This window comes from Oculina patagonica, chromosome 2 (genome assembly GCF_052425735.1).
Source record: "Oculina patagonica isolate OP01 chromosome 2, crgOcupat, whole genome shotgun sequence".
Lineage (NCBI taxonomy): Eukaryota > Metazoa > Cnidaria > Anthozoa > Scleractinia > Oculinidae > Oculina > Oculina patagonica.
This window is the reverse complement of record NC_135759.1, coordinates 19,364,804-19,380,874: the sequence shown is the minus strand read 5'-3', so window position 1 is coordinate 19,380,874 and position 16,071 is coordinate 19,364,804.

Sequence of the window (16,071 nt, the reverse complement as noted above, 5' to 3'; positions counted from 1 at the left end):
GTTTCGAGCGACCTAAAATGGAACCATCACATCGCTGAAGTTGTTAAGAAAGCTAGAAAACGCCTGTATTGTCTTTCTCAGTTAAAGCGTTCAGGCCTAGGTCCTAACGAGCTAGTACAGTTCTATCGTACCTGCATTCGCCGTATCACTGACTATGCCTGTCCAGTTTTCAATTAATGTCTACCTGCGTATCTTTCTCGTGAGCTAGAAGCAGTTCAAAAGAGGGCGATGCGCATCATTTTTCCGTTTTTTTACGTATGAAGAAGCGCTCGACAAGGCAAGTCTAGTCACTCTGTCAGGTCGAAGACAAGCCCTGACGGACAAATTGTTTAACAACATTTTAGAGAACAATGACAGTAGGCTGAGGAATTTACTGCCCCCACGGAATTTTAAATTTTGCCTCCACTACACAACAAACAAGCACACAGCTATAGGACAAATAAGTTTATTAAGGGGGGGCGGCCTGACACGAACCAACCCAAATCCCATACATTTCCTTACACTATTTTACAATGTTTACATACAAGTAGAACACATTCAAAACTCTAGTTACAGGACACATCTATAGTAAAATATCCTTATCCATATTAAACTTAATTAAATGACTGTCATTACAAATAGTAGCTACGACATCAACTGGACAAGGCGATAGGACGCCAGTAAGGCGAAATTTACAAAGAAAACCCACGCCTAGACCTGCATCTCCCAGTAAGCTCTCAGGCTTAGTGCCAGTTAGGCTGCCAGTTAGGCTAGGGAGCAACTCTAAATCACAAGCTAAGAGCCAGTTAGGCTGGAGAACCACAACTCCGATAAGACAGGAATCTAGGATATGTCACAAATCTCATATGTTTTAACGACGTGGACGAAAACCCACGCCTTGAACTACATTTCCCAGTAAGCTCTCAGGCTTAGTGCCAGTTAGGCTAGGGAGCTACTCTAAAACACAGGCTTAGCTAGTTAGGCCGGAGAACCAAAACTCCGATAAGACAAGAATCTAGGATGTGTTACAAATCTCATATGTTCTAACGACATGGTCGTACCGTTAAAACATAGAAAATGAAAAACGAATGAAAAAGCCCTAAAGCGTACAGAGCTGAGCAACCGCTTACAAAACGCATACGGTTAGACGGAGGCCAGAAAAACCTGGCACAAAAAACCCCAGTGGGGAAAAAATGCATGCCAGGAAACCTGGGTAGGAACCAAGGCTCAAGCTCCAAGCCAATCCTACGTGGCTTTACAAAATGAAATAAAAATAAACGTAAACTGCAGACCAAGAAAGCAGTTGGCTCTGAGGCCTTGACAGCCACGTGCTATACCCTTCCTATAGTTAATTTAAACTCTTTTGCAGTTGAACGGAACTGAATTATCGAGTAACACTTACATGAAATGATAAGTCAACTATTTACAATTAAAAATCTATCAAGAAAGGACTACGCATAATATAAGTTACGAAATGTAGCGAAATGTTAAAAAAGCTTTCAGTTCTCTTTGTCCTACATGTCCTTTGTCCTATATAGCCCTACGTCATTACCCGTGACCTCACAGCCTGGAGCCCAATTCTAGTTCTATCTCTTGCCGACAAAATAGTTATTTCAGCCTTCTTCGCGAGCTCATTCGTCAGAAAAAACATATAGTACCAGTTAATAAACTACAGTAGCTACAAACCTAATTCTCTACAAACAGCTGCAAGGGCTACACAGCGAGTATAAACAAAAGCAGATACGTAACAACTCATACGTATACTGAAGTAGAATGACATCACACTGTGAATGACTTACGAAAAAATGAATATGAAAGTGCGGAGCTATTTCTCAAGTTTACATAAACTGGTAAGTGCACGACCAAACGGTAACTAAACAAGCTTTACATCTCAAACTGCCAGTTAAGCTGGGGAGTCCACAACTTTGGACCAAAATACCCCACATACAAAAGCGACATGCCAAACTTGCAAGGCAAACGAACTGGGGAGTACACTACATTAGACTAAGACCCCCTAAATACAAATAATTGAGCCAGTAAGGAAAATAAAGTGCAAGGAAAACAAGCTTAGTATTCAACTGCCAGTTAGTCTGAGGGGCCCACTTCTTTGGACCTTAATCCCCTATATACAAACTTGTAGAGCCAGTAAGGCAAATATAGTTGCAAGATAAACAAACTCTAATTAGCGTAAACTGCCAGATGGGCTGAGTAATCCACAACTTTGGACCAAAAAGAAGAACCTACTCATACAAAACAAAAAGTACAAAACAATTAGTACCAGGTAGGCTAAAAAACTACAGGAGCAATAGACTGATAGCACGGAGGCCAGAAAAAACCTGCCATAAAGAGGCCGGAAATCTGGGTAGGAACCATGGCTCATGTCCAACGATTGGTAGCCCGTCCTACGGAGGCTTATCAAGTAAAATCAAGGCTAGTCAGCAACGAGGCGGAAGAAAATATGAAAAAACTAAAAACAAAAAATTAACGGAGCACTGAACAGGGTTGGTTCAGAGACCTAGATGACTATCACGTGTTATACTCCCTTTATATACCCCTGGCTAACCCCCATAATGCACCGGCCTGGAGCCCAGGCCGTGTTGTATCCCGTGCCGGCAAAATAGTTGTTTCAGCCTTCTTCGCAAACTCATTCGTCAGAAACATCATATTTTGCCTCCACTACACAACAGACAAGCACACAGCTATAGGACAAATAAGTTTATTAAGGGGGGCGGCCTGACACGAACCCCCACGATAGAACGACAAAGTATTGGGCGTAAGTTGTTTGCTCAATGCTGTCATCTACATTGATATCTTGGGCTAAAGCAGACTTCCAGAAACTACGGTGTAGCAAGAACCTTACCCTAAAAAATGAGCTAAGAATGAGTATTCTAGAGTGGAGGGAAATATGAAGATAATCAAGTACCATGTCTGCAAATAAACAGGACAAGCGGAGCTGGATAGCTCGGAAATAACAACGCACTTTACCTAACGGAGCTGGCCGTTTTAACTTTTAAGCACTTGAATGGCAATGAAACTTTCATAGAAGAAAATATCACTTTATCTCACTACAAAAATATTATCAAATCTTACAGACCGCGAACTCCTTCCACCTGCATCATGCACGGTGATACTGAAAAGAAGTACTGCATGCCTTAGAAGAAGGGACCGTAGTTTTCAGACTGTCCACCGGACCCAGCCTGGATAGGGCCAATACATCTGCCAGTACGGTCTGGTTTCGCCAGAAGCTGAGCAAAAAACACCTGAGGAGATAAAAGGAAAAACCAAGCAGAGCAAAACATAGCATAAAAAGGACATCTAAAGTTATGTAGAGAAAGACACAATGAAAATGAGTCTTGATTCGCGATAAAAGTAAAAGCAAACTACACGCAAGAGGCTAACCTATATGGCGAATATAAGGCAACCATGGCGTAAAATAACAATAACAATAAAGGCAACAGTAAATGCAAAACCCCAAGGAAATAATAAAATCCAATAAAAGGCAAGGGATCGACCTACCTACTGCCGTCACGGTAAAGAAAAAAGGAAGGCACTGCAACATTCTGGTTGTAGGAAAACCAGATGACCTAAGAACTAACAAGCTAACAATGAAAGGCTTCTGAGGCGAGGCACACAGCCTAAAAGTACCCTCCAAGTGGAACTTACTGCACTCTAGACTAAGCCACCCAAAACACTACCCATAAAGGGAGAGGATATTGTATCTCCGAAAGTCAAAACAGAAATGGCATACTGCAGGGTAGCGAAACCAGGAATGATATTCCCAAGAAACAGCAATGTAGATCACCAAGAAAATAAATCTTGTAACTACGTAGGTCTGTGCAGGCTCCCACTGAGACTTGTCTAGGTAAGGAACAAAGCCAGACTTAAATAAGCCAGAGTGCACAAATAAACTGTTAATTTCGACGGAAAGATGGTCAGCTTGCCCACTTAACCCATTATCGAGGGAAATAGCTATAGGGAAGCCCGTACCTTCATAGGGCCTAAGAATAGGTAAAACACTATAATAAAATAAACATGAAAGGGGGCTGAAGACCGTCCAAATGGAAGGACGCAAAAAAGAAATAATCTGAAAAAACCATACCCAAAAAGCTAGGCGGACGAAAGAAAATTGCGATGCGCGGGAAAAATATCGATGAGACAATATCCTGATAACAAACCAAATAAGAATAAATGGAAACCTTTGTTTAAGATCTGAACGACGACGTTCAAGTCGTCACATCAAGTTACAAAAAAGGGAGAAATCACGTGCCTAAGATCCAAAATAAACCTTTGTAGCCGGAGCTACGCGTGAATGCAGATGCAACATAACACATTGTTTTCTCTGTGTTAGTTAATAATTAGCATATTGCACATGTAAGAAAATTATTATGCGAGTAGCGACTCGACACATACAGTACACATCTGTCGAGCGGAATATAAGTTCATAATTTAAGCTTAACAGTTGATAATATCATGCACGCAAAAAATCTCTACAGTAAGGATTGCATGGAAGAGTTCGTTAACAGCTTTGCAACAAAGCACCGAAGCATTGTTAGCCTTGCCAGAAGGCGTTGAAGTTCGAGGAAGACTGAGACTCTTGTAGCCTTGACTGGTGACATTAAAAATGAATTGTAAAGATTCTCAAGAACGCCAGAAATCAATCCACAATTATATAAAAGCCCTCTTCGCACGGTAGTCTAGAGGAAAAATAGGAAACACAATGTGAATAATAGAGCGTATAAGAAACATTCAAGCAAAACAATTTCAAAGCAAAACGATGAAAAGCAAAATTCAAATTTCTATCCTAAACTATCGCTTCGATATTAAAATCGAAATGGACTACACCTGGTTTGTCCTTCTCTTGAACTCTTTTAGGAGCTAGCGAAGGCAGACGGCTTGGTCATCGTTGAGCAGGTAGCACGCTAATGCCCGGGCTTCTTAGAGTATTTCTTTTCGTCCAGATCGGCTTCAATATTGACGAGCTGAGACTTTTGGGCGGCAGACTTGGCGCCGACGATTAGTTCCGCTAGTTTTAGATTGAGCTTGAACTGGACTTCATAAGCTTTACGATAATACTTGAGTGGCTCGCTGAATGAAAGCTTCTTTAACTCTTCCATTTGTATATCCGCGGCTTCCTCGTGGCCAGGTTAATTTAGCCAACGCTATCCTGCAGGAGATGCTTGGAAAGAATTTATCAACTGCGGGTTGTTGGCGCTGATAAGAGCCGAAACTTCGTCGTAGGCAATAGACATAGCGAACACAACGGCACAAGCGAGAGAAAACCGAGTGAACAAAATTAACGGAGCACTGAACAGGGTTGGTTCAGAGACCTAGATGACTATCACGTGTTATTTATGGGTTAGAGACTGTTGTGAGTGTTTTGTTGACAAATACACGCACGCGCTGGCCGCACAATGAACGAGAAATTTTCAATACTGCACGAGGCGTAGCCGAGTGCAGTATTGAAAATTTTGAGTTCATTGTGAGGCCAGCAAGTGCGTGTATTTGTCAACAAAACACGAACGAACAGACTCTAACCCTTTTAATATACAATCTGAGTACACTGCATCGAACTGCAAGCGATCATCGACTTAACGAACTTCAAACAACAAACTTAATGTTTTTAAACTACGACACTTCTTATTTTTAAAAAAATAAGAAGTGTAGTAGTACATAATTACACGGGATTACATCAATAATATAAAAATCACAAATTAGCCGTACAGAAATAAAACTTAAAATGGTTCATAAAATCGTTCATCAGCTGTGGTCGTTCATAAATACAGTCAGCGAGAAGCTTGTTCAATGCAAGTCGATGGCTTTCACAATCAAGCAACTACAAGCAAGTCAATCGCACACAAAAATGTATTTATTGAGCTGCAGTTTACCTTTGAACATGAAAGCGCTTCAAGTTGTTATCCTCTTCGATTTTGTTTGGTATTGGATCGTTGATAATTTGAGGAATATACTTTTCTTCCACTTCTACAAGCTTTGAAGCTGAAGACACCTTCAATAATGCACGATTTTCGTGCATTATTGTCAATACTGCACTGTCTGAGTTTGCTGACGACAGGTAAAGCAAAATCACGTGATCTATTTTAACCAATTGCGCGCGTGGATTTTGGACAGTGAACGAAGATTGTATATTAAACTCCCTTTATATACCCCTGGCTAACCCCCATAATGCACCGGCCTGGAGCCCAGGCCGTGTTGTATCCCGTGCCGGCAAAATAGTTGTTTCAGCCTTCTTCGCAAGCTCATTCGTCAGAAACATCATTAGTTATAATCTCAGAAAGTCACGCCAGTAACCCTCGGACGTACAACGTCATAAATACAAGCAGGTCTTGCCAAAAATCGTCATTTTTAACATTTTTCTTGAATTTGTCCAGTTTGTTAAAACAGAAGTGCAATATTTGTTTATTTTTACATTCCATTAGCTTTCTAGCTTGATTTTGCATCAATTTCCGTTATTTTGTGACTTTCTAAGAAAATGTTGAAATCCAAGATGGCGGATCCAAGATGGCGGCTCTTATGACGTCACGTGACGTCATATGACGTCACAGCCAATTAAAATTATGTCATCTTGTAGAGTAAGCTAAGGGCTTTCTTGTCAGGGCAAAATAATTTCGCTACGCCTTAATATAACGAAAACTCCGGTGAGGGGTTCCATCCACCCCCCCCCCCCCCCTTGTACGATGATGGGGGTATGAGTTTGCTTGTACGTCCGAGGGTTAATTAAGACTAATAGATTTAGAAATACTGTACTTAAGTTTGGATTTTAATCACTTTTGTATAGTTCTTAAATATTTTTACATTTTATCGTTAGTTTTTATCGCTTTATAAATATGTAAATATGACATAATTCAACCTTTTAGGTTGCGAAGTTGATCTATCTATCTATCTCAATTAGATTCAACTGTTGATCACACACCGAAATTTCTTTTGTGTGTTTTTTTTTTTTTTCCCTGTGCCGCGCCAGAACAACAGTGGTCTTAAGAGTGATAAAGAGGATTTACATAAGTTAGTGTTGTGACGAGTTTTAGCTAGCACGGACTCAAAACGGTACAGAAATTAACAAATCTAAAAGAAACTGGCTTTGATTGAGATAATGAGAAATTCCCCGAACCTGATGTTTTTTTTCCATACGTTATCTGTGATCGTGATACGCATATTGCGGGACAGACGCCCGACGATGTCCGCAGGCAGGGTGTGCATAATTGAGTCATTCCCAAATTGAAGTAGAAAGGGATTAGCACGCGTAATTCTAAGTGATTTTGTGATTCATGATATCTCTCCACTTTGCGTTGACTGCTGGCAAAGAATCCGCGAAAAATAGTTTAATTTGCTTTCAAGGCTTCAGAAGCAGCATGTCATCGGAAAATGATTTTTTTGGCAATATTTGAAACAAGGTTCAAAAAAAAGGGAGCGATTGTGAGACAGTCGTAATTAAGAAATTGCTGCATGGTCTTGTCTGTCCGATAACGGCGCTTTTATCTGTCGTACATATTCATCTCGTTTTCGTAACTAAATTTAAAGACGAAATTTCCTATAGACATACGTTGAAATATAATCCTCGTTTAAATGTAGTGTAATGTATTTTTCTGCCTGGAGGAGCTCAGAAATTCCCCATGCCCGTTCGCCGTAAAAGTTTAACGATAGCCTTCTAACGGTGGAATACAGGCGGAATAAAGCTATGGCAAAATCTCATTAAAATTGACGGATCAAAGGTCTGCTATCCTTAAATATTATCATAATTGTTACGCAGAATGAAATCAGCAAGTCATTCCTTTCTCAAACTGTTTAGTTTCAACTGAGAAAGATCGAAAACATTCCAGCAATCCTGCTGTTTGGACGAAGATAAGCCAATCTCAGTTAACGAGCACAATTATTTAAAGTAAACAACTACTTTGTAAAGTAAGCAACTGTTTTGAAAAGTAAACAACCTCTTATTAATGATAGATTTCCGGCAGTGGTGATTGTCTTTAAAATGCGTGGGTTTTAACTCTTTCAGACAATATAATATGATTCATGCTTGCTATGATAGTCCTGACGATGTAATCTTAGATTTGTCAACGTGGCAAAGAGTCGACGATGAGAGAGTTAGGCTAATAGTAAATGACTTCTCAATGGTTGAACAACCTCAAAGAACTACTATCTCCAATAGCAGTTTTTTCTCAACTTACCTTGAGTCTAGTAATCACCTTCTTTCTATCAAATGAATATACTGAGACCAATCTTTATCGCAGAATAATAAACAATCACCAGAAATGTGAAATTATTTGCACAACACACACACACGAGCCCACCAAGATAACATCTGACGAAGTTTGTTCTCTTGACTTTGACTCTTAAAAGATTTAAAAATAAAGAAGACCGTACTCAGGGTACTTTTTCACACACTCTTAATACGAAGTTGTTGTTGTTTATTTTATTTATTTATTTTTTTTTTTTTTTTTGCATTCCTAGTACAAGTTAGTGGTAACAGGACTTCGGTTTGTATTCCTAACAGACCTCATAACAGCGATTGAGTGATAAAACAAAATCGGACGACCGCGAACTGACGAAGCGGGAGTCCGATTTTGTTTAATCACGAGTATGATTACAGACAGAATTAGACGACACGAACTCCTGTTACCAATTAATCAAACCTTTGAAAGAATTTGTTAACCACTTTCGTATCACGAAACTGGGCTGGTGTATTCTGAATTTACTCAAAAATAATCATATATGTTTTGCAAGTTTCCACATTGCTTTCAATTTAGCTCTAGACTATCCACCCCCCAGCATACATTTTCCCGGAACCCGATATTCCACCCAGAGAGTCTGGATGGGGTTTAAATGATAGCTGAAAATTGGTCAAAATTTAAAATGTCAGCTGAGAAAGGCGCATTTTGTCAATAATGTGTATATAGTTAGTATATTTTAATACTTTTAGGTTTTATTATTGTAATGCGTTTTTGCTCATTTTATATGTTAAAAAGCGCAATATAAATAAATAAATAATTATTATTATTATAAATCGCCGAAAATTTTACCGATAACTGAGGATCAAGCGCAGGTCTGGCCCCAAAATCGTCGTTTTTGACATATTTCTTTATTTTTCCAGTATTTTTTGTACGATTAGTTTAATTTCATATTCCATAAGCATTCTGGCTTGATTTTGTATCAATTTCCTGACTTTTTAAGAAAAAGGTGAAATCCAAGATGGCGGTTCTAATGACGTCATATGGCGTCATAGGTCGTCACAGCCAACAAAAGTTATGTCATCTTGTAGAGTAAGCTAAGGGCTTTCTACTCAGTGCAAAATAATTTCGCTGCACATTAATAGAACGAAATGTGGGGGTATGAATTTGGTTGTGCGTCCGAGGGTTAACTTGCACTTAGTATAATTTCCAGAGGTGAATTCAATTCTGATTGGTCGGGAAGCTCGGACTATGTCGCAATATTCACCGCGCTAGGCGGTGAATATTGCATCTGAAGGTTTGGCTACTAAGCCATGCCACGTTTGCCATCCAGGTCAGTTAACATGGCGGCATTTGCTGAATGAAAATTTCTCTCATTTAAAAGAAATCACTCCAAGTCCTGGATATTTGAAACATTGGGAATTTTGCAAATTTACTACCAAGGCTTTTGGACCGAAAATATTTTCAAGAGATGGTTTTCAAGGCGTTAGAAATGATCGTAAACATGGTGGTTTTGGAGATCACACACGGCCATGTACTCAGTCAGATCGACTGTCAAAACATTATTTAGTTCTCTTCTTACTGGAGCTAGTAATTTCGAGAGGATTCACACAATTGCTCAGAAGTCAAAGGCACCGGATATCTATCTTTTTCGTAGTGTTACTGTTTGTATTGTTCCGTTTTATTGCTTAAACTTGAGTGTAAATTATGATTTCAATCGATGAATTAAACTGGTTTACACGTATGCAAGCGAGCACTTTTGTTTGTTGTTTTCGTGTTTTCTATTGTTATTTTGTAGTTTTTGATATTCGCCTCTGAAAATTATACTAAAACAATTATTCGCCGAAGGCGAAGTGATTATTGTCGAATAATCCCCTCGACTTCGTCTCGGGGATTATTCGACAATAATCACTTCGCCTTCGGCGAATAATTGTTAAATATACATAATACCTACTATTGACCGAAGCGGACACCAGTAGCAGGACTCAAATTTTAGCTATTTTGGAGTTAATCAGGGAATAATTATTTCCCTTACAGAGGGAACAAGAGAACAAAACGATTCAGCTGAATAATTTAAAATACAGCAAGACCCGTGTTTACTTATACTTCGCTCTGCTTATTGATTTCACTCTACAGAAACAAAGATCTATAAGATTAATATTATTTAGTATAATTTCAGAGGTGATTATTAGAATTGGAGCATTCTGATTGGTCGAGAAGCTCGGCTTATGAGGCTATAATCACCCCGCGCGAGGTGATTATAGCTTTGAAGGCTTGGTTACTTAGCCACGCCACCTTTGACATCCAGGCAAGTAAAAATGGCCGCTTTTGCTGAATGAAAATTTCTTTGATTTGAAAGAAACCAGTCCAAGTCCTGGATATTTTAAACATTGGGAATTTTTCAAATTAACTACCAAGGCTTTTGGACCGAACATATTTTCAAGAGATGGTTCTCAAGGCATTAGAAATGATCGTAAACACGGCGGTTTTGGCGATCGATGAGAAACTCAGTCAGATCGATTGAGCGAACATTATTTAGTTCTCTTCTCACCGGAGCTACTCATTTTCGAGAGGATTCGCACATTCGCTTAGAAGTCATCAACAATCATACAAAGGTACCGGACATCTATCTTTCTCATAGTGTTTGTTTTGTTCCGTTTTAACTAAAATAAATTCTGATTGCAATCGATGAATTAAACTGGTTTACACCGTATGCAAGCGAACACTTGTGTTTGCTATTTTCTTGTTTGCTATCGTTATTTTGAAGTTCTTGATGATCACCTCTAAAAATTATACTAAAACAATTATTCACCTCAGGCTCCGTGATTATTATTGAAGATTCGGGGATTCTTCAACAATAATCACTTCGCCTTCGACGAATAATTGTTAAATGTTGCTTATATGATTTCTCACAAACGAAACGTGATATAAACGCAAAATATGCAATACGTAGTACCATCTGTTCGCCTCGGTTTTATTTATTTATTTTTAATTTCTTAACATTTACGCGGCACCCGGCCTTTGTACTGCTATTGAGTCTTAATTTTTGCAGTTTGTTTTTCTCCCATAATCGCGAATATTATGACACAAGAAAATTAGTACCAGTAATCACATGATTTCGAGTGCAATTTGGAATAAATGAGCACGAGTAAATTTTTCAAAGGCTAACAAAATTGCACAAGCCCGCAGGGCGCGTGCAATTTGTTGTCTTTGAAAAATTTACGAGTGCTCATTTATTCCAAAATTGCACGAGAAAAATCATGTGATTACTAGTTAATAATTTACATCTTCAATAATTTTCGTCACGCTTTTTATTCACTTTCGTGACACTTCACGTGGTCACTCACTTCTACATCATTGGATAAAGCGGCTCCCATGTGACTAACAAATTTGCATTTTATTTTGACAAGTCTGCAAAATTCAGAACTACAGTACAATGGAGGACTCTACAAAACGTTCATAAAGTACGAAAAAACCTCTTCGAAATCCTGAAATGAATTAAGATGCGAAAGAAACTCTTCACGTTCAATGTTTACTAAATCAGTTGAAGTCACTGCACGCCAGCAGGTTTCTCGGCGGGCTTGATTTCAGGAGTTGAATTGCCATTCACTCCCATGTTGAAGGTGACCTGGCAGTTGTTGAACGAGTTCATGTTCATAAAATTCTGCCTCTGGTCATTCTGGCTGGAGATCGGCATTTGAACATTTGGTGGACAAAATCCCTGAGGAAAAGGAGCGTACATACCGCCATAAGGAGCGAAGTTGCTGCCATAAGGAGCGAAGTTGTTGCCATACGGAGCGAAATTACTGCCGTACTGATTTGGCAAAGCATGGAAAGGATTGATCGCGTTGGTGGAACGGTTTTGCTCAACAGATTTGTTGCTTATGACATGGGATAGCTGCCTCTGCTCAACCTCATCAGATTCGTCGTAGTCGTTGAGGGATTTTTCATTCCGGTGGCCTGTTACTTTGACAATGGAGCTTCGCTCTAGACCCGCTGATTTCAGTTTTTTGACAACCGTCTTTCTGGCGCTGTGGTTTGAAAACCTCTTCGTGGAATGTTCCAGCGTTGAGCCTTGGATTATGGACTTCATCATTTCATTTATTTTGTTCTCTCCCATGGGCTGTTTTTTGAACCAAACTTGAGACGAAGGATTTTTGATGGAGGAGAGATAAAGTGGGCCTGTGGCTTGCATTTCGCGAGGGCGATGCGAAAGGAACTCTTTGAAGATCTTTACAGGACACTTTTCATCGCCGGTTGCGAACATCTTTGGCAGAAAAGATCGAGGTTTCGCTGTGAGCCCAGACTGTCGTGTCTTGGTTGGATTTTTGACAAATTCCACGTACTCTGCACCGTTTTCATCGAAGCCGAACTTGAAGTCCGTCATTTGCATAATTATTGTGGTGCTCTTGACGCCCGCGAAGTCCAAAATGCTGGGTTAACAGCCACCAAACTGTTTGGGTGAGAACTTGAGGATTGTGGCTTCCTAATTTTCCTTGCTCCCAAAGCTGTTCTTCCTCGCTGTTGGTCAGGCTGCGTGATTTTTGGGGCCGTTTGCCTTTGCCTTCTTGTCGGAGCTGCTTGGCCTTCCCTTCGAGGACTTTCTTTGACTCTGCAAATTCTCTGTCTCGCATTATGGAATATTTGAAACCATTATCCTTCAAGTGGCGGTCAAGAGCTGCAACCATGACTCGTAAACTGTCAGGCTCGTAATCCTTCCCGTCTTGTTTACGTACCGTCGCGTAAAACTGCTCGAGGACTTCATTTAGTTTTTCCGGTGCGTACGTTTCAATGTCTTCGTCATGTCCTTTCTCCTTTGCCCAGGTCTTCCACACTCTTAGCCAGTTTGTCGTACTCGATTTTGTGTTTTTGTTTTTCGTGTTGTCTTTCAAACTATCGATTAAAACTGTGTTGCTATCTCCAAACCTGCCCGCCATTTTGTTTTTGTTGTGTCTGGCAACATAAATGTCAATCATTTTCAATTACACCGTTTTGCACTGCCAATTACACTTTTTGCACTGGCAATTACACTGTTTGCACTGGTTTGGGATTAATTGACATGTTCTTAGCCAATCAGAATGCAGAAATTATTGTATGTAAATTATTAGTGACATTAACGCGTGTTTATTTTGTACAATGCCAAAATAATTATTGTGCCCTGTTTTATAAAAAGACTGTTCGCGATCGACTGCTTTAGCTTTGTTTTTGTTTAAAAACAAGTATTTGTTTCTTTTTTTTTTCAACTCAATGTAAAAAACAACTGACAAATGCATTTCATGTTAGTTTTTAATTGTGTCCAGTTCAAAATTTGTCCTTTAGGTTGCAAATATTGTGAATTTAATCTAGTTAAATATTAAATTATTAATACCTTTTACCTAAACAGTTTATTCTTTTTGGCCTGTTAAGCTAATGCAGAAACAATCTGCGAGCAGCTTAATCTTTTCAATGAATATAGGCCCGGCCATAAGAAATAAAAAAATCTAGTTATTGTTATTTGCATAACAACTGAAACTGGGTTCATACAAATATCCCGGCTCATATCGCCATGGCATTTTTTTCATTTTTTTTGTTTATTTTAATACACGGTTCAAAAACTCGAAGCTACCTGCAAAGACGAAGCTGCACAATTTACAATAAAATGTCCTTAGTTTCAAAAAAAAAAATACTCATTATATTGTATGTATTAGTGAAAGTGAGGAAAAAATAAAACAGAAAACAATTAAGGACTGGACGAAAGAAAAAAGTATGGTGACAAAAAAGAAAAGTAAATTAACAAATATATGAACATTTAAGTGCGATGGCCCAGATGCCCAGATGCCCAGAAATGAATCTAACGTGTTATGATTAGTTTCGCGTGCTATTATACGGGGTAAAAATATCTAATTTATTGCGTAGTTGCTGCAAGTATAACCTTAAAAAAAGTATTTAGCGTTTACACAAAAATGCCAGTCAAATACCATAAGATGGACAGTACATTGACAGAGGAGAATTTTCCATTAGTAAGGTCCATTAGTCTGCGCAGTTAATGAGAAGATCAAGTGAAAATAAGGTTTTTAAGAGGCTCCGACTGAGAATATGAAGAATCGTTGGACAGGCTGGGGAAATCGAAAATCTTGAAACTTTGCCTGAATAACACCTTTGGGGAACTATGTTCGAAAATATTATTCTGATCTTCTAGGAATTTATGGTTTTCGAGAAATTAAGAAAAAACGAAAATAACGGTTTTTGGCTCATTAAATATGCAAAAAATATGCGTAAAAATGGCAAAGTTCTCGATATTTCTATAAGAGCAATTTTTAATTCTTTAAATCGAAATAAACTTAGAATAATAGCTTGACCTTTCTTCTTTCAGGCAACATAAACTTTCATTTTTTTCCGGCTATTTGGAGGTTTCCTTCGCCTTTTAAAATATTGCTTTATCAAGCACTTCGGGAAAGGGCAAAAATTGAGAAACTTTGGAGGCCGAAAACGCATCTTGATATGTCCGATATGGAGTCGAAATAAACACTGTGCAAAAGCTCAATGTCTCTTCTGTTATAATAATAAATAAAAAATCTGGGTACTCAAGATTCACACAAATGAGAAACGAAAGTTTACGACCTCCTCGTGCCTAATTTGCATAAAGCTAATTTTGGAATTCGTCCTCCGCTAAGTGATCTGGTCCGCTAAATTTACATTTGGAAGCTATGATTTGCACAAAGAAAGCAATTTTAAATTTATTTGATTTTGTTGATGTCTTATGCCTATCAACAGGTTATATAGACGCGAAGAAAGAAGAAAAAATAGTAAAATCATTGACTGAGCTCATTGCGTGACCTGCGTCACGTTATGAATTTTCTTGCCAATAATTGAATTAAAAAGATCGGAGGAAAGATTTGTTTGTTAGGACTCTTACATTTCAAATTTAAGATTAAAGATCAAGATAATATCATTCCCTTTAATACCTGAAATTGGGAGTGATTTGTATATTTTATTTACTCGCGTAACTTACGTCAAAAATATAAATCGTGTAGTTATTATTAATTTGGAAGTTTACTTTTTACGAACATAAACGTACATAATTATTAAAACTATGATGGACATATATCGCTGTTAGCTTCCGTTCAGTTGTCATTAATGGAAATAAAATACGAAAAGTTTCTCATCTTGTTTTAAAACAACTATATAAAAGGTTTCGATCGTGCAAAATCCATTCATTCATTCAGATGTACATCACAAAATTAGATTAAAGAGACCGAACATGTACACAGCGACAGGACCCGGCGCCAGGACATTTAACACAAAGCACGAAATTATTCGGCTGAAATTTAAAAATAGAATGTCCCTTTACAGTTGTGCCTCTCTTGTTGGTGGGGCTTGGAGTCCAAGCCCAGAAAATCCAGAATTTGTCCAGTTTGTAAATTACCATGCAAAAGCACACTTCAAATTTTGTTACAGCTTGTCTGACAGAAACTGAAAGCATCCATAGCGAAGGAAAATTGTTAGTTGCCCGTGCAGGTAAGGTAAAATATTTGGTATATAACTGCCAGAACGAATATCTGGCATTACTGGCTGAAAACCAACGTCTGTCACTTAATGCCTTCGCAAAAGTGTTAGTCTACAGAACGAGTAGTTTAGCGCGGCGCGAAGGATCAAGCGGATAAACAACTGTACCACTTAGCAATCGCGTGCGCGCTCTTGTGTTTGCACTCGCCTGCTCGCACGTTTACATACGCTTTCTATCCCTTGAGCAACACCGCTTGTTCTGAAGGCTAGTAGGGTAAGGTCAACTGTCATTTTATAACTAAAAACCAAAAGCGATTTTCACAATATTAAAGAAAGTGTTTTAACTTAAAAGTCTAGAAAATACTATAGTAATCATGTAAGCTATTATTCATTAAATTTTTACTTGGAAGTTGTTACCGTGGTCTTA